The 18,578-nt window shown below is 32.4% G+C and overlaps 2 long non-coding RNA genes across 5 annotated transcripts in view; one reads left to right on the top strand and one right to left on the bottom strand.

Moving 5' to 3' along the window:
- Positions 1 to 18,578, bottom strand: part of LOC146996699 (uncharacterized) — a 123,766-nt gene that overhangs the window by 27,375 nt on the left and 77,813 nt on the right. For all 3 annotated transcript variants that reach the window (XR_015041624.1, XR_015041622.1, XR_015041623.1), the window contains 2 exons: positions 16,814 to 16,876; positions 10,496 to 10,558 (listed from right to left, as the gene is read on the bottom strand). This is a non-coding gene — a long non-coding RNA (uncharacterized LOC146996699). The remainder of the gene's footprint in view (positions 1 to 10,495; positions 10,559 to 16,813; positions 16,877 to 18,578) is intronic.
- The window catches only part of LOC146996700 (uncharacterized), a 94,872-nt gene that overhangs the window by 8,501 nt on the left and 67,793 nt on the right, over positions 1 to 18,578 (top strand). The window contains exon 2 of one of the 2 annotated variants that reach the window (XR_015041625.1): positions 2,321 to 2,526. The exons of the other annotated variant lie outside the window; for it this stretch is intronic. This is a non-coding gene — a long non-coding RNA (uncharacterized LOC146996700). The remainder of the gene's footprint in view (positions 1 to 2,320; positions 2,527 to 18,578) is intronic. 2 annotated transcript variants of the gene reach the window in all.

The raw sequence follows: 18,578 nt of genomic DNA, 5'->3' as shown, positions 1-18,578 counted from the left end.
AAAGTTTTTAGCTTTGAGGTCCGGATTATAGATCATTCCGGATTATAGGTGTCCGAATTAACGACTTTTGACTGTACCTTGCAAATCAGCTAGTGGTCATAAGGTAGTGAAAAGTCATACAATTTTTTTCTGTTGCAATGCTTCAGGCAATTATATAATGAAACCATTGGTTATTAACAAATCAAAAACACCATGTTCATTTAAAGGAACAAATATAAATAACCTTCCCTTTTATTGGATGCCTAACAGGAAAGCACGGGTCACTGCCATAAGGTTCAATGAATGATTTCTTACCATGTTTGTCCCAGATGTCAAAAATTATTTAGGTAAAAAAGGATTGCCTTTTAAGACTCTTCTTTTAATAGATAATGCACCTGGTCATCTTCAAAATTTACAACACAAAAAAGTAGAAATAGTCTTTTTGCCCAAAAAATACAACTTCTTTATTACAGCCATTGAATCAAGTAATATTTTCTGGCTTTTACAACATTGTGTATATCAAACAAACCTTTAGGTATATTTTAGAAAAAATGGAGAATAATGAATCTTACTCTTATGGATGCTTGGAAGAAATTTACAATCTTAGATTGTGTTGGACTGTCATATACTCAGATTAAACAATCAATGCTCAACGCATGCTGTGGAAAGCAATACGCTGGATGTTGCTAAAGATGAGAATGATAGATTACCATTAGAGTGTGAATATTCTCAGATCACTAAATTGGCTCAAACTGTAGTAGGAGAAGGTTTTGAGGATTTAGCTCAAGCATATATTAAAGGAATAATGGTTGATGAAGAACTAAATGAGGATGAGTTAGTTAACATGATTCATGAAACAAATAAACATGATGAAGACCAATCTGAACCAGCTGCATTCACAGCTAAAGTCATCAGTGTAGGACTTGAATTGGGAAGAAAATTAGGTAATCATTTTTTACAATATGACACAAATGTCGAATGAAATCTCCGATTCCAAGGGGAGCTTAGTAAGTGTTTAAATCTATATACGGATGTTTAAAAAGATTTAGGGGGACAAAAAAACAACAGGCAATTGTTAATTATGGATTTCATCATGAAGTCTAGTCGATGTGAGATCTCCCCTAATTTATCATCTATTGAAGCAGAATCGTATCACGAATACTCAAGTGATGAAAGAGACATCATACCAATCAAGAAGAAAAAACTAATAATTCATGAAAGTGATGTCAGTCCAAAATCAACTCTAAATATGAGAATATTTGTAGAAATTTCCTGTTCTTTCAATTCGAGCCACAATTTTTCATAAATGCTACATACTTTCATTACATTATCAGGTTGCATACTTCTGATGTCTGTGTAATTTATTTAATTGATGATGTAATTTATTTAATTGATAACTAAATATACTCGATTATGTTTTCACAAGGCTTGCTAATGTTTTTTTTAAATAACACGAAAATAATCATGCAATACAATAAAAATAGAACATCACTTTCCTGCCTCAGAATATACTACTAATAACAGGTTGTTTAAAGAGCAAAATATACAAAATTTAAATTAAATAATTATTTCCTTTTACTCAGTTGAATATACATTTAATTCATAAACATGTATATGCAGATAAAATTAGCTATGTCAATAAAGTTCTGCAAAGAATAATGAACGTGATCCTATTAGTTAAGTGTTGCAACTTTATTTCATATGAAATATTTTCTATATAGTCATTCCTTAAAAGTAGTCTCTGAATAATTAAACCAATTAAATTTGTTTCTAAATGTACTTGGGTTAATTGATAAAAGCAAGGCTTTTTTTTAAATGGCAAGCTGATTTTTAATTGATTTCATACTTAGATACATCATTATACATACATTAATAAAATAAATAAAATTCTAATTATGTTAGGGCAGTTTCCATTTTGCTGGTGTTTACTAAAGAAAATTTTACAGATAGCATTTTTAACAAAAACGCTGTTTATGATCATTTAAGATTTAAAAATAAATAAATAAATAAATAAAGAGAGAGAGAGATTATTTTGTAAGTATTCATCAAGAATATTTCTTCCAATTTATGTTTTCGAAGAAACGCCTTTATTACACCAAAGTAAAAAAAAATTATCCCTCTACCAAAACTTAAATCTGTATCGATTAAAAAAGAACAGTAATGCGTATTTAATAAGAACACAGGAATAAATTGTATTAAAACTCAAATCTATTTGTAAATTGTTCTTCTCTAAACTTATGCTTTGAACCTGAAATATTTTGAATGAAATAGTGCTTTTTTATTTATTTTAAGACTTGATCTATTTTAAATTTACCTAAAATACCTAAAATAATTATTTTAGCTTTTCAAGAGTTTCTTTTACATTGCTGAATTTGATGAAGGTGTACAAACGGTGCCAAATTCTTGGTTTTGGGCTGATATGGATAAATGACATATGTAATATGAAAAAATGAATCAAACTGAACAAAATGATTGCATCACATCAAGCCCCAGATTATTGAGAACTTTGGCAATTTCACCGGGTTCTCTAAATTTTTGCATCGACAAGTATGATATTTTCTATAATTATGTGTTCTTGTTGCTCATTTTTCTCACTGTATAATTTAGAAAGCTGAATAAAACATGGAAAATGCTGTTATGAATGACATCAGTACCAAAATATTTTTAAAATATAGTAACATCTCCATTTTTAGTACTTTTATCCATAAATTATTAGTACGAGTTGGTAGTTTGGTTTTTGAATCTTAACATTATTTTAATTACCAGACTAGTTGTTTAAAAATAGGAATGCATGTATTAAAAAATTCAAAAATTAACAATCATATCAGGATATAATATATATTTGCTTTAACATTTAACTGCATTTTTTTTATACAAATTTGATGCTCTCAAAATCTATTCGGTCACCTTAATTTTGCAGTGGAAAAATAATGAAATAGTATAATCCTACAATTCGAAACCATAAAAATTCTATTTGATTTATTTATTGAATAAATTGTTGCAAAATATCTGAAATTTGCAGAATTTTATAAAATAATGTAGCCATGACTGTTAATTTAATTTTACATCAAATATTTCGATAATTATACATGAGCAAATAAATGCTGCTAGAACATTTAGATGTTTAATCTAACATTAAACGATTATTTAATTCATTCTTTTTGCTTTATGTTAAATTATTGTTTATGAGTGATAACGGAAATTTAAAATTTTCAGTGAAAAAGGCATAGAAAAGTTAAAGTTGGCTATGAAGTTTTCAGACATCGAAAAGTGCAGAATTTGGTGCGGAAACAACAACAACAACAACAACAAAAAAAAAAAAAAAAAAAAAAAAAAAAAAAAAAAAAAAAAAAAAACCACCAGCGATTTAAATTCTCCGATTCTTCAGATGAGTAAAAAAAGTAAACAAGTAAAAAACAGTAAAAAAGTAGTACTATAGTAAAAAAGCTAGCAGAGCTGTGCTTGCCATTGCTACCAGAGTGCACACAAGGAAAATATTTTCAACCAGAATTTTCTGCATCTGTTTTAGCTAGTCCTCACTGCAAATCTGAGGACTAATACTCCAAAAGCAGGCTCATCAGAAAGACCCAATAAAGGTTTCGTACTGTTGCATTCCTGTACAGGTTCATGCAATTTGGAGTGATTAACGATGACACTTAATAAACACACAATGTATTTGCCAGTATTATTCAGGACATCTCCAAAAACATGTTTACAGTCGTCCAAAAACTGCGACAAGCACATTGAAACAATCAGCAACAGAGCCTTTAGGCTATAACAGTGAAGACAGCTTCACAGCAAAGTGCTAGAGTACAGCTCCCGACTAGGTTCAGTCTTCTCAGAACTCGACGTACTGTCGAGATTCTCGACGCTACAACTCGCGATGCACTCCACAATAAGCACTAGAATACAGCTTCTGACTCAGTTCAATCGTTCTTGGAGCTCAACACACTCCAAGATAAGACTCGATGATGCACTAACTCGCGATACATTAAGAGACTCTCTCTACGCACTCCCCAATCAACTCAATACTAGACTGAAAATCAACTCGATAGACTCGAGATACTACTGCTACTCCGCATACAGGCAGGGTTTATATAGCTTTTAGCATGCATTCGAGAACATTCTAAGTCAAACCAGTAAGAACTCGTTCTAAATGGTTCTCCATCCGTCTACGGCATATTGCCAATTTCGCTGAAAGATGTTGCCAAATGGGTGATTTCTCGCCAAATCTAGCAAATCCTAAACCTGCTTTGTGGGAAATCTATCTTACCGCAGCTGGAAATTTTTTAACAGTAACTTTCTGAATTTGCCAATAGTCAATTTTTTAAAAGTGTTCTGTTTTCAGGTTTTTAGAATAATTATGTAATAAAGACACAATAACACGCCGAATAAATACTAATTCAGAAGTCAAACAACAAAAATCAGCGTTATATTTACAAAATTTTCACAGTAAACAGTCACTGTGAAAATTTTGTAAATATAACGCTGATTTTTGTTGTTTGACTTCTGAATTAAATATGTAATACCCTGACCTTTTCTCTTCCGCAGAACTTCAACATCTAATCTTAAAAAATTTAAATTCTTTATCAAGTAGATTACAAATATTGCAAGAAAAGGTGGAGTTGCTGAAAACTCCTAACTGTGCAATCAACCGAAAAATTCAGAATTAAATATATTCCAATTAAAAACTGAATTAGAACTTCAATTTTTAGAGAGAATGTTTCTCAACAACATAGCTCCTGTGGTATTGTAAAATAATATTTTACATTAATCCTAATAGTTTTTTTTTTTTTTTTATTTTATTTTGTTTACTTTTTGCACACATTTTCATTTTATAAAGTAATTTCTGTTACGTTTTTGCTTAAATGAAATTTTCTATTTCAGTATTATCTTATTTTCTTTATATAAAAACTAACTGCATAAAATGTACTAAAATACAAATATGGAACTCAAAGCAATGAAAACGTTATGATTTTATAAATAAGTTTCCATTACATTTGCATTTTATTTTGAGGAAAGTTAGATTTCTTGAGTGTTCTGTGAAGTTGAAATAATTTTCTTAAATGATAGAATAAGAAATCTTGTTGGTTATGCATTTATAGATTAAAGTCAATTTTTATTTATATATTTATTTATTTAGGTCAATGAATTGAAACATATTCATGTTAAAGGAGACTAACGTAAACATATTAATAGTAATCGTAACAAATATTTTGAAGTGATGTCGGACACGCTAGCCGAAGAGTACAGTTGGGTAAGTGAAAAAAAAAGGGGGGCATTTAAATCCCTGAAGTTATCATAGGTTATTTTACATAAGTCAACATTTATAAATATATTTTTATGTACATCATCATTTACAAAATATCTTGATAACTTACATTACGTATAATATGAAATCTGCCAAATTAAGTCACACCCAGCACCCGTAGCTCTCAGCCTGAGTCAAATCTTAATTATTCAAAAAATCGAATAAAATAAGACCAGACTTCCATGAATAGTGCATAGTGCTACTAAATGCATATGTGACCATCCCAGAAGAAATAAAGCAGGTAGATATTAGCATCTGGAAAGATATCCCAATGCATGAAGGAAGAGTAATATATTTAGTGTATGAACCTGTTATGTCAAGAAGACTTTAAATGAATTAGAAGACAACATAAAATAGCAGTTTTATCTGATCACAAATGTTTAAAATGTTATTTAAAATGTCTAACTTTTTTTTATTCTTAAAATGATGTTTAATCCTCATTTGTTCTGCTATTTAATTTTTATGATGTATTGTTACTTAGTTTGTTATCTATCCATTTGTCAGTAATTGAGCTGAATTAAGTAAAGCTTTGTTCTTTTACATTATATTTTACCGCTCGATCAGGCCGACTGCCGTACCAAAGCATTCGGGTTCGAATCTCGAAAAAGGTTCGGGGGTTGTAAATGCATACTGTCTGTGCATCATGGGGGCACTCAAAATATGCTGCAAGCCGAAAAGTTCTTTCAAGAAGCTGATCGTAGGGAAAGAGAACTTGAAAATCCTTGGACTCGTCCTCCGTGTGATAGTTGCATCGCAAAAATGTTATGGTTTTTAATTAATTGACTTTCTGTTTAAATATGCAGTAATTATAATTAAAAATTCACAAGTAAATTTTCCATTTAATGTATTTTTTAGAGATAGTGCAAACTCATCTCCCTGCAACAATTGAAAAGAAAGGTGCTACTATAACAGTTAATCTCAAAAAGGTTGGTGGGTGGTAAATGTATAGTGTCTGTGCAGCATGGGGGCACCCAAAATATGCTGCAACAAAGTTGCTACTACACTCATGTCCATAAATTAAGGATAATTCGGAGTCACGCGGAAATCGAACTCTAAAATATACTAAAATATCACCTGTAACATCACAACACACATCTTCAAGAATCATATGCAAATTTTAGGAAGTAACCAGATGACACCCATGGTACTTCACAATGACGAGAATGTAAGAAAGTGATATATAACGAATACAGGCAAAGAAGTAAAATTGTTCGCAGGCACTTTATAAGCATTTCAGTGCAATAACCAAATAGTTCGCAGGGGCTTTATAAGCATTTCAGTGCAATAACCGACAAAGGACGCATTTGGATGATTTTTTACGTGGTAGAATTATCGGCCGTCTGGAATGTGGGCGTACCCAACTGGAAGTATCAGACAAACTTGGAATTGCCCAGAGTGTCATCTCCAGGCTTTGGCAACGATTCCCAGATGATGGTAATGTGAGTAGACGTTACAGCACAGGTCGCCCCAGAGTTACAGCGCCGAATAAGGACCGGTATTTGGCAGTTACTGCCAAAACAAACAGGTGGAGCACAGCCTGAGACCTGCCTCGTCAGCTCTCTTCAGCCACTGGTACGACAATTTCAAGGCAGACCGTGTACAGACGCTTAGGGCAGATTGGTTTATATGTTCGTAGACCTGTCAGATGCGTTCCACTTACTGCAACTCACTGTCGCCTGCGGTTAGCCTGGAGTAGAGAGCATGCACTGTGGACACCGCAACAATGGGCTTGTGTGATGTTTTCCGACGAGTCCAGGTTTAGCTTGCAGTCTGATTCTCGTCGGACTTTCATATGGAGAGCTCCAGGTATTCGTTACCACCAAGAAAGCATCATTGAACGACACCGTTACAGTGGTGTAGGAGTGCTCGTTTGGGGTGGAATTATTCTGGGTTCCAGAACTGACCTTCATGTTCAAATTGGAATCATGACAAGCCATATCTATCGGGACGTCATTCTGGAACAACATGTACATTTGTTTCGGGGTGCCATGGGCACACAATTTGTTTATGGATGACAACGCCAGTCCTCACCGTGCAAATATCGTAAGCGAATGCCTTCAATCGGAGGATATCACCCGTACAGACTGGCCAGCATTCTCACCAGACTTGAACCAGTAGAACACGTGTGGGACATGCTTGGCCGACGAGTTGCAGCCCGTCAACCTCCTACATGTCTACCGGAACTTCGGAGTGCATTGCTTTTTGAGTGATGTAATATCCCCCAAGATCAGATCGATAATTTGATACTCAGATGCCTAGGCGTTGTACGGACTGTATTGCATTGTCTGGGAGACATACAATGTATTAACAATCAAACCAACCATGTAATATTGGTTTTTTGTAAATAAGTTTTTTTTTTTTTTTTGGTAATTTGCTCCAGGGAGAAAAAAAATCGCTAATTTTTTTAATAATATCAAACATATAGCATCTGTTTTTGCTCTTTACCTTTTGTTTAATAAATAAGCTTTACAAATAAGTCAAATTTGTTTTGCTTCTAACTTTTCCTTTGCCTGATTTTGCATTATCCTTAATTTATGGACATGAGTGTATAACAGCGAGTACTTTTGTGTACAGAAGCTGTCTTGAAAGCTTAGAATCTAAAATTTGAAGTTTGTATTTGTTTTTACTGAATTGTAAGTATTATAAATTCATATGTTTGGAAGCGTCCGAGTTTCAAAAATAATAAAAGTATAAATGATAAATAATAAAGCTTCAAAATAGTAAATCAAACAATCATCAAAATGTTTAGTACCTATTTAAAAATTTGGAGCTTTCTTTCAATTTTAAAGTAATTTAAAATTTAATAAATAGCTTTAAAACTCTTGCCAGTGACTGCTCATCTCAATGCATATAATAGCATTATAATTTTTTATAATAATAATGCATATTTTGTTTAATTTCATGAGGCTGAAGGAGACATTGTAAACTTATATTATGAATACGAGTCATATTTTGTAAAATTCGATGATAGGCCATTCGAAAAACATGTATACATTGACAGAATTGCCGATATAAATAAAATATGTTATTAACAATATTAACTTCTTATTAATTAAGAAAAGGCTGCATTAAATATATTAAAAGGATCTTTTAAAATTTTTGCAGGAAATGAATTTAAGTTTCTCTTAAGTGAATGGATATTTTTATATCTTTATTACCGTATTTGCAGGCGCATAAGGCACATCCCCCTTTTTTTTATACACATTTCATTATAATGAATTTACAGTATTTTAAATATAAATACAAAGTAATACTTTATACCCACAATTCATCTGGGGAAGAGCTTTTAATTTTCTTCATCAAAACCTAAACACTCATCACCATAGCTAAATGAAAAGTCACTTGAAACCTCTCCTAAATCAGCATTCGAGTCCTCATACAACAGATTGTCCTCTGTACCATCCAGTGTATTAATAATGCCACACTTCATACATGATTTAACCTCTGCCTCTGTTTTCACAGCATCCCAAGATGCTTTGACCCATTCACAAACTTTCCAAATGTTAGGCCTTCCCCTTCTTCTTGATGGTGTAACCTCAAAATTTGAAGCCTGCATCCAGCTTGCATGCTTTGTTACAGCAATTTCAACATTGTTTTTGAACCATAATTTGCCAACAAACTTAAGAAACACCAAACAGTTGAAATTTCCCACACTTAAAAGTCGTTCGCAAAAATTGCAGTTTTCATGCCAGATGCACATTTACTAAGCTCTCCGTAACTGTAATATTCCCACACATCGCAAGGAAACAAGAAAAAAATCACATAACTCCAAAAAAAGAGGAAATTTCCAGAAATTAATGCAATCAAAAACTGAGTATCGACATACAAGATGCACCTCCTTTTTTTTCCCGACTTATTTTCAAAGAAAAAAAGTGCGTCTTATACACTAGAAAATTTGCTATTTAAAACTTTCTTACATTTATTGGAAAACAAATTGTTTTATATGCTTAATTTCATTCACATAACTATGCTCACTGTAGTTATTGGCTATACTAAATATTTGAATGAAGAAATGTAAGTTTTATTTGCACAAAAACTATTAGCATATGTTTCATAGCAATACACGCAAGTACACAAAAGTGATACACAAAAACTATGAGCATATAGTTTTATAGCAATTTATGAGAGCAAAGTTTTACATAAAAATGTAAATTAATCATAAACGCATCTGTTATATAATTTCAATACAATGAGATATAACAATAATCACTGAGGAAATCTGATATGATTGTGATGATTATATTCAATAATTAAAAAATTCCAAAGATTCCAGTAAGATTTTAATAACTGGAAGAGTAACTTCTTACTGGATCAATAAAACGCTTTTCTGCTGTTATCAGTTTTACTGGAGGAGATGTCTGAAATACTGCTATTGCGACATTATACTGATTAAACTAATGTAACACTGTGCGACACCCACACAGATCTTTAAAGCAGCAATTCTCAACAGGTGGTACACAAGATAAAAAATAGGTGGTAGGCAAAGAAACAAAGTTCAAAAATTCTATGAAGAAAAAAAGAACAATTGTTAGAAAATTCCTGTGATTGCACTTCCACTGAAGATTTCATAAATAACAACTTTTGGCTACACCGAAAAAAAGAATTTAAAGGCATTTCAAATAAAGCTAAATTTTTATTGCCTTTTCGCACAACCTATTTGTGTGAACAAGGATTTTCTTCCATGTTTTATTTGAAAAATAAATACAGAATAAAATTAAAAGTGGATCACACTTAAAGCTAAGTGAAATAAGGCCAGACAAAGAAATTGATCTCTCTTAAACAGGCCCAAATTTTACACTAAATTTAAGTATATAACTTAAATTTTGATAATTAAAATGGTAACCAATTCTTAATTAATATTTTTTATGTGTGCCTATTTAATACAGATAGCCAATAGCTTGTGCAAATGGCAAAACATTTATTTTTTCTATTTATATTGAGAAACTGAATAAGTATTATAAAATGTACAATAATTATACTGGTTGTACTAAGGTTTTTAAATTTTTGTTTAGATGGTATGTGTTAGTCAAAAGGTTGAGAACCGCTGCTTTAAAGCAATTAAATTTATGTCACTTTGTGAAGTTATACAAAAGTCGCAGTGTGACATTAACATCATTATCGCAGCATGACTTTACTACCATACTCAAAGACAAAGAAGCAACAATAACAAAAAAAAGAAGCCAAGAGAAAAAATTGGTATCTTACCTCTCAGCCTCCACATCCACAGGGCTTGTTTGCTCACATCCTCTTCTTGGGCGCTTCGCATTCCTATAATAAACAAAAATAGGTACAATTTTATTACCGAGACCATAATAAACCACAGTGACAGTACATGCATAAAAGCACCAAACTTGGCACACACATCCATTTAAATCATAAATTGACATCACATAAATTTAGATACTTCTAAATGCAAGTGAATTATGACTGCACATAAATTTAGATAGCTCTAAATTTTAATTTACCACTGAAATACTGGTATACTTTTTAAAAGTGCATCGAATCTATCTATTTAGAAATTGCCAGAGATGAAAAATTTGCAATAAAATTTTGACAAAGAAAAGGCATCATTCATGATTGTGTGTGATTATGACAAAGCCTCAAGGGCTATCTGCCTGTGCCTTTGTGGAGCACTTTCTAAGGGAAACTGGCTTGTATACACGTTACACATGGGGAAAACCACGAAAACGCCCAGCCCGTTCCTGGGATTCGAACCTCGGACCGACTACCAGCGTTCGGTGACTCCACCGCTCGGCCGCTGGTGGGCCTCATTCGTGATAGAAAATTAGGCTTAAACTATAGTCCAAGAACCATGAAATGAAACCATTTCATCGATAACTCAACAACTAAATGGCACCTTTAATCTTCTAGGTGTATCTACGGATTATTTCGTATTGAAAGATGGCTTTCCAAATCACGACACGCAGAATATTCTTGTCAGATTTTGATAAATACGAAATGGTTTCGAATGAATGCGGCAACTGGCAGTAGGGAAATAGCAATCAATAGAGAAAGATGTTACAGCGCGAGGTTCATAAATAAAAACCTCGTATCCAGCCACACTATCTGCCGACCTGTAGGCGATTTTCGTGCCGAAACCGAAAAATACTAAGAAGCCTTCGACCGAAAGCTTTGTGTATGCAAAAAGTTTGTGAAACAAAATTTCTTCTATAAAATAAAATGCAATTTGCACTGAACCCATGAATTACTTTTAAAGAAATTAATATCACCTAATTTACAAATAATTTCTTTTAGCATGGAATAAATACTTAAACAGGTATCTTACAATTACATGAAATAACGTAATCTTTAAAGGCATTGATGTATACAATATAAATATTTGCTTGTTATTTTATGAAATAACAGTGTCTGGGAAGCCCACTCAAATATCCTGTAGAATTTTAACAAATTATTTTATAGGATACAAATATGCATCTGTTTTTTTATGAAATATGTGAAATTCATGCAAATAAAATTAAGGATTATGAAATTTATTTTAATATAAATAACTCTGCAAAAAGAAATATTCAGGAGACTTTATTCCCCTTATTTTCCTATTATTGTCATCATAAAAAAATAATAGCATTTATCTTAAAGATAATTAGCTTATTTAAAAAATACAATCTGTAAGCACTTTCTTTAACTCGATATAAGATCCATTTATTTTAAATACTTTTCTAAAACTTTTTATAAAAAATAAGAAAATAATGTAAGCACAAACCTTGTGGTTGAAAAGTTATGCAAACCTTGGGTTCAGTACCCCTCAAATAAATAATGAAAACAATCTCAGATTTTATAGGATAAAAATTAGGTCCAAACGGGCAATTTTTTTCATTTACAGACAATCATTAGATGTTTGGGCTAATGCTACTTTGGACTAAAAGTATTTAAAAGCTACAATTTCAGACAGACTGTCTTGCACACTTAAAATACAAATGTTTTATTAATTACACTGCTTGCCTTAAAAATATGTTTCTTAATCAAAAATTTGCTAAATTTTTATAAAACATAAACTAATACTTATAAAAGAGCCTGAGGCAATTTGTTACAATTAATTAAATTGTTCAACGTTGTTTAATTAATTGTTTAGGCGGTCAGAGCCGGAACAGCTAATGAAGTTTATGAGACTGTGATATTACTTTCGGTTTTGTGAAATGAAGAATTACATAGGATACTTTCAGATTGAAGTTCTGTAGAAACAAAAAAGTAAGTACCATCCCTCTTTCTGAAGCTCTTTATTTGTTTATTGACTTTTGGTAATTAAAAGGTCACTAAAGGAGATATCAGCGAAAAAACATACATTGAAAACAAAGTTAAAACAAAACGTTGCCGACAAAAATATCCAAAGAAGTGATTTGGAAGTGCTGAAGAATAAGTTTAAAGTGTTCGAGACAAAGATAAATTCCAATTTCGATTCTTTGTTCGGGTTATGTATTGAAGAAAGTGCAGTCAAAAGTCTTTAATCCGGACATCCATAATCCGGAATGATCTATAATCCGGACCTCAAAGCTACAAATTTTCCGCGCATGCGTTTACGCATATGCATAATACGTTTACGCATGCGCGTTTAATGTATAACGGACGGTATAAGCTAAGCTAAAATAATCTATTTCAGTTAATGTTGCAGATTGTGTTGTTCCTTAATCTTCTAATTGGATACGGCTTATTATTTTCTTTTAGACTATTAGAGCAATTTAATAAAAGTAAGTTGGAACTTTCGATTATGTCAAACACAATTTCCGATACTGGAGATGATGGTAATGTGAGTAGACGTTACAGCACAGGTCGCCCCAGAGTTACAGCGCCGAATAAGGACCGGTATTTGGCAGTTACTGCCAAAACAAACAGGTGGAGCACAGCCTGAGACCTGCCTCGTCAGCTCTCTTCAGCCACTGGTACGACAATTTCAAGGCAGACCGTGTACAGACGCTTAGGGCAGATTGGTTTATATGTTCGTAGACCTGTCAGATGCGTTCCACTTACTGCAACTCACTGTCGCCTGCGGTTAGCCTGGAGTAGAGAGCATGCACTGTGGACACCGCAACAGTGGGCTTGTGTGATGTTTTCCGACGAGTCCAGGTTTAGCTTGCAGTCTGATTCTCGCCGGACTTTCATATGGAGAGCTCCAGGTATTCGTTACCATCAAGAAAGCATCATTGAATGACACCGTTACGGTGGTGTAGGAGTGCTCGTTTGGGGTGGAATTATTCTGGGTTCCAGAACTGACCTTCATGTTCAAATTGGAATCATGACAAGCCATATCTATCGGGATGTCATTCTGGAACAACATGTACATTTGTTTCGGGGTGCCATGGGCACACAATTTGTTTATGGATGACAACGCCAGTCCTCACCGTGCAAATATCGTAAGCGAATGCCTTCAATCAGAGGATATCACCCGTACAGACTGGCCAGCATTCTCACCAGACTTGAACCAGTAGAACACGTGTGGGACATGCTTGGCCGACGAGTTGCAGCCCGTCAACCTCCTACATGTCTACCGGAACTTCGGAGTGCATTGCTTTTTGAGTGATGTAATATCCCCCAAGATCAGATCGATAATTTGATACTCAGATGCCTAGGCGTTGTACGGACTGTATTGCATCGTCTGGGAGACATACAATGTATTAACAATCAAACCAACCATGTAATATTGGTTTTTTGTAAATAAGTTTTTTTTTTTTTTGGTAATTTGCTCCAGGGAGAAAAAAAATCGCTAATTTTTTTAATAATATCAAACATATAGCATCTGTTTTTGCTCTTTACCTTTTGTTTAATAAATAAGCTTTACAAATAAGTCAAATTTGTTTTGCTTCTAACTTTTCCTTTGCCTGATTTTGCATTATCCTTAATTTATGGACATGAGTGTATAACAGCGAGTACTTTTGTGTACAGAAGCTGTCTTGACAGCTTAGAATCTAAAATTTGAAGTTTGTATTTGTTTTTACTGAATTGTAAGTATTATAAATTCATATGTTTGGAAGCGTCCGAGTTTCAAAAATAATAAAAGTATAAATGATAAATAATAAAGCTTCAAAATAGTAAATCAAACAATCATCAAAATGTTTAGTACCTATTTAAAAATTTGGAGCTTTCTTTCAATTTTAAAGTAATTTAAAATTTAATAAATAGCTTTAAAACTCTTGCCAGTGACTGCTCATCTCAATGCATATAATAGCATTATAATTTTTTATAATAATAATGCATATTTTGTTTAATTTCATGAGGCTGAAGGAGACATTGTAAACTTATATTATGAATACGAGTCATATTTTGTAAAATTCGATGATAGGCCATTCGAAAAACATGTATACATTGACAGAATTGCCGATATAAATAAAATATGTTATTAACAATATTAACTTCTTATTAATTAAGAAAAGGCTGCATTAAATATATTAAAAGGATCTTTTAAAATTTTTGCAGGAAATGAATTTAAGTTTCTCTTAAGTGAATGGATATTTTTATATCTTTATTACCGTATTTGCAGGCGCATAAGGCACATCCCCCTTTTTTTTATACACATTTCATTATAATGAATTTACAGTATTTTAAATATAAATACAAAGTAATACTTTATACCCACAATTCATCTGGGGAAGAGCTTTTAATTTTCTTCATCAAAACCTAAACACTCATCACCATAGCTAAATGAAAAGTCACTTGAAACCTCTCCTAAATCAGCATTCGAGTCCTCATACAACAGATTGTCCTCTGTACCATCCAGTGTATTAATAATGCCACACTTCATACATGATTTAACCTCTGCCTCTGTTTTCACAGCATCCCAAGATGCTTTGACCCATTCACAAACTTTCCAAATGTTAGGCCTTCCCCTTCTTCTTGATGGTGTAACCTCAAAATTTGAAGCCTGCATCCAGCTTGCATGCTTTGTTACAGCAATTTCAACATTGTTTTTGAACCATAATTTGCCAACAAACTTAAGAAACACCAAACAGTTGAAATTTCCCACACTTAAAAGTCGTTCGCAAAAATTGCAGTTTTCATGCCAGATGCACATTTACTAAGCTCTCCGTAACTGTAATATTCCCACACATCGCAAGGAAACAAGAAAAAAATCACATAACTCCAAAAAAAGAGGAAATTTCCAGAAATTAATGCAATCAAAAACTGAGTATCGACATACAAGATGCACCTCCTTTTTTTTCCCGACTTATTTTCAAAGAAAAAAAGTGCGTCTTATACACTAGAAAATTTGCTATTTAAAACTTTCTTACATTTATTGGAAAACAAATTGTTTTATATGCTTAATTTCATTCACATAACTATGCTCACTGTAGTTATTGGCTATACTAAATATTTGAATGAAGAAATGTAAGTTTTATTTGCACAAAAACTATTAGCATATGTTTCATAGCAATACACGCAAGTACACAAAAGTGATACACAAAAACTATGAGCATATAGTTTTATAGCAATTTATGAGAGCAAAGTTTTACATAAAAATGTAAATTAATCATAAACGCATCTGTTATATAATTTCAATACAATGAGATATAACAATAATCACTGAGGAAATCTGATATGATTGTGATGACTATATTCAATAATTAAAAAATTCCAAAGATTCCAGTAAGATTTTAATAACTGGAAGAGTAACTTCTTACTGGATCAATAAAACGCTTTTCTGCTGTTATCAGTTTTACTGGAGGAGATGTCTGAAATACTGCTATTGCGACATTATACTGATTAAACTAATGTAACACTGTGCGACACCCACACAGATCTTTAAAGCAGCAATTCTCAACAGGTGGTACACAAGATAAAAAATAGGTGGTAGGCAAAGAAAGTTCAAAAATTCTATGAAGAAAAAAAGAACAATTGTTAGAAAATTCCTGTGATTGCACTTCCACTGAAGATTTCATAAATAACAACTTTTGGCTACATCGAAAAAAAGAATTTAAAGGCATTTCAAATAAAGCTAAATTTTTATTGCCTTTTCGCACAACCTATTTGTGTGAACAAGGATTTTCTTCCATGTTTTATTTGAAAAATAAATACAGAATAAAATTAAAAGTGGATCACACTTAAAGCTAAGTGAAATAAGGCCAGACAAAGAAATTGATCTCTCTTAAACAGGCCCAAATTTTACACTAAATTTAAGTATATAACTTAAATTTTGATAATTAAAATGGTAACCAATTCTTAATTAATATTTTTTATGTGTGCCTATTTAATACAGATAGCCAATAGCTTGTGCAAATGGCAAAACATTTATTTTTTCTATTTATATTGAGAAACTGAATAAGTATTATAAAATGTACAATAATTATACTGGTTGTACTAAGGTTTTTAAATTTTTGTTTAGATGGTATGTGTTAGTCAAAAGGTTGAGAACCGCTGCTTTAAAGCAATTAAATTTATGTCACTTTGTGAAGTTATACAAAAGTCGCAGTGTGACATTAACATCATTATCGCAGCATGACTTTACTACCATACTCAAAGACAAAGAAGCAACAATAACAAAAAAAAAGAAGCCAAGAGAAAAAATTGGTATCTTACCTCTCAGCCTCCACATCCACAGGGCTTGTTTGCTCACATCCTCTTCTTGGGCGCTTCGCATTCCTATAATAAACAAAAATAGGTACAATTTTATTACCGAGACCATAATAAACCACAGTGACAGTACATGCATAAAAGCACCAAACTTGGCACACACATCCATTTAAATCATAAATTGACATCACATAAATTTAGATACTTCTAAATGCAAGTGAATTATGACTGCACATAAATTTAGATAGCTCTAAATTTTAATTTACCACTGAAATACTGGTATACTTTTTAAAAGTGCATCGAATCTATCTATTTAGAAATTGCCAGAGATGAAAAATTTGCAATAAAATTTTGACAAAGAAAAGGCATCATTCATGATTGTGTGTGATTATGACAAAGCCTCAAGGGCTATCTGCCTGTGCCTTTGTGGAGCACTTTCTAAGGGAAACTGGCTTGTATACACGTTACACATGGGGAAAACCACGAAAACGCCCAGCCCGTTCCTGGGATTCGAACCTCGGACCGACTACCAGCGTTCGGTGACTCCACCGCTCGGCCGCTGGTGGGCCTCATTCGTGATAGAAAATTAGGCTTAAACTATAGTCCAAGAACCATGAAATGAAACCATTTCATCGATAACTCAACAACTAAATGGCACCTTTAATCTTCTAGGTGTATCTACGGATTATTTCGTATTGAAAGATGGCTTTCCAAATCACGACACGCAGAATATTCTTGTCAGATTTTGATAAATACGAAATGGTTTCGAATGAATGCGGCAACTGGCAGTAGGGAAATAGCAATCAATAGAGAAAGATGTTACAGCGCGAGGTTCATAAATAAAAACCTCGTATCCAGCCACACTATCTGCCGACCTGTAGGCGATTTTCGTGCCGAAACCGAAAAATACTAAGAAGCCTTCGACCGAAAGCTTTGTGTATGCAAAAAGTTTGTGAAACAAAATTTCTTCTATAAAATAAAATGCAATTTGCACTGAACCCATGAATTACTTTTAAAGAAATTAATATCACCTAATTTACAAATAATTTCTTTTAGCATGGAATAAATACTTAAACAGGTATCTTACAATTACATGAAATAACGTAATCTTTAAAGGCATTGATGTATACAATATAAATATTTGCTTGTTATTTTATGAAATAACAGTGTCTGGGAAGCCCACTCAAATATCCTGTAGAATTTTAACAAATTATTTTATAGGATACAAATATGCATCTTTTTTTATGAAATATGTGAAATTCATGCAAATAAAATTAAGGATTATGAAATTTATTTTAATATAAATAACTCTGCAAAAAGAAATATTCAGGAGACTTTATTCCCCTTATTTTCCTATTATTGTCATCATAAAAAAATAATAGCATTTATCTTAAAGATAATTAGCTTATTTAAAAAATACAATCTGTAAGCACTTTCTTTAACTCGATATAAGATCCATTTATTTTAAATACTTTTCTAAAACTTTTTATAAAAAATAAGAAAATAATGTAAGCACAAACCTTGTGGTTGAAAAGTTATGCAAACCTTGGGTTCAGTACCCCTCAAATAAATAATGAAAACAATCTCAGATTTTATAGGATAAAAATTAGGTCCAAACGGGCAATTTTTTTCATTTACAGACAATCATTAGATGTTTGGGCTAATGCTACTTTGGACTAAAAGTATTTAAAAGCTACAATTTCAGACAGACTGTCTTGCACACTTAAAATACAAATGTTTTATTAATTACACTGCTTGTCTTAAAAATATG

This window comes from Stegodyphus dumicola, chromosome 6 (genome assembly GCF_044657685.1).
Source record: "Stegodyphus dumicola isolate Sdum_Otavi_A_Nest chromosome 6, ASM4465768v1".
Taxonomy (NCBI): domain Eukaryota; kingdom Metazoa; phylum Arthropoda; class Arachnida; order Araneae; family Eresidae; genus Stegodyphus; species Stegodyphus dumicola.
Note: the sequence above shows the minus strand (reverse complement) of the source record. Positions and strands in the feature narration are given on the sequence as shown.